The sequence below is a fragment of the Lucilia cuprina genome, chromosome 6, assembly GCF_022045245.1.
Source record: "Lucilia cuprina isolate Lc7/37 chromosome 6, ASM2204524v1, whole genome shotgun sequence".
NCBI lineage: Eukaryota > Metazoa > Arthropoda > Insecta > Diptera > Calliphoridae > Lucilia > Lucilia cuprina.
Window position 1 is genome coordinate 47,908,599 of NC_060954.1, and position 2,186 is coordinate 47,910,784.

Genomic DNA, 2,186 nt, shown 5'->3' on the forward strand with positions numbered 1-2,186 from the left:
AACTAGAACAGAACTAGAACAGAACTAGAACAGAACTAGAACAGAACTAGAACAGAACTAGAACAGAACTGGAACAGAACTAGAACAGAACTAGAACTGAACTAGAACAAGAACTGAACTAGAACAAGAACTGAACTAGAACAAGAACTGAACTAGAACAAGAACTGAACTAGAACAAGATTTGAACTAGAACTGAACTAAAATTGAACTAGAACGGAACTAAAACTGAACTAGAACTGAACTAGAACTAAACAAGAACTAAACTAGAACTGAACTAGAACTGAACTACAAAAGAACTAAAACTGAGCTGAGCTACAACTGAACTAAAACTCAAGTACAACTAAACTAGAATTGAACTAGAACTGAAATAGAACTGAACTTCTAGAATTAGAACTAAACTAGAACTGAACTAGAACTGAAATAGAACTGAACTAGAACTGAACTAGAACTGAACTAGAACTGAACTAGAACTGAACTAGAACTGAACTAGAACTGAACTAGAACTGAACTAGAACTGAACTAGAACTGAACTAGAACTGAACTAGAACTGAACTAGAACTGAACTAGAACTGAACTAGAACTGAACTAGAACTGAACTAGAACTGAACTAGAACTGAACTAGAACTAAACTAGAACAGAACTATAACTGAACTAGAACTGAACTACAACCGAACTAGAATTGAAATAGAACCGAGTAATATCAAGTGAAAACTTTGTGATCGAAGCAAAACATATTCTAAAATGATTTTTTTATTATAATTTTAAAAAAATAATTATATTTATTAAATTTTTTTCTTATTTTTCTTAAAATTCCTTTTAATTTTAATAACATTATTATTATTATTGACATGTGCGAGTATAAATCCACAAAAATTTGTTTTATTTGAAAAGAAACATTCTGTAACCCCATTAATTTAATTGATGGAGTTAAAAGAAAAATAATACTTTATTTTTTTTATACATAAATTTTATAATGGACCCTCTTTTCTCAAAAAAAAAAAAACAATATGTGTTTATTTGTTTTTGATTTTCAAAAAGAGCATTTGTTTTCGAAAAAAAAATTATACGACCAACGACTCCACTTAAATCAGACACACAGAGAAAATATGCACAAATCTATATAAGTATTCATTTAAGTGAAGTGATTATGATTATTTTGATTGCTTAATTTTTTCAGACATTCAGACATTTCCAATTCCATTCATTCATTCATCTTGTTGTTTTGGCATTTAATTTGAAATTAAAATTTCCAAAGAAATTTTTAATAATTTTTTGTTAAAAGGGGTATAAAGAGCACGGGGAAAGGGATGAGGAAATGCCTTTTTAAAAGCAGATGAAGAAAAAATTTTAAATATTATTAAAATCACACCATTTACTTAATGGTACTTGCTAAGGAAAAAAATAAAAAAACAATATCTGATATAGATATAGAAATATGCCGACATTTTTTTTAAAGTAAAATAAAGGCGTAGTTGAAAACACAAGGGGAAAGGAGAAGGGTATAAGTTTCTTTCCATATAAATTCTTTCAAAATGCTGCTAACTTGCTACTATTGTCATTTGAAATTTCAGTATCTCCCCCTTTTTAAAATATCTCTACTACCTCTCTGTCGGCACTTAAACTTTAAACACACAAACAAACATTTTAATTAAGGAGTGTATTTTACATATTCATAACACAAATCTTTAAAAGAACCACAAAAAATATATTGATCTTTTTGTTCAATTTTTATTTTTTTTTGACAAGCCAATAATCTATATAAAATTAAACCCAAAAACAAACATTTTTGTTATTTGAAATGTCCACCATTTTGTGTGATATTAAAAAAATTTCAAATATTTTCACATTTACTAATAATTTAATTCCTCCATTTTTTAAATAAAATTTATAAAATGTAACATCATCATCCTGTTTGTTTATTAAAGGTCATTGTTTCTTAAATTATTTTTTTTAACAAAATTTTGGGAATTTTTTAATATTTTACGTTTTAATAAAATATATTAAAAATTTTTTATAATAATGCATGAATTAAATAATTTATTTTAAAATGTGTTATTTTTTTAATTTTTAAATAATTAATTGGGAATTTCGTTTATTTACAGGTTAATAAACAATATTCGGCCACCGATCTGGAGGCATTTATGAAATTGGCTGCCAATTGGCAATCAACAAATCACAATTTATTG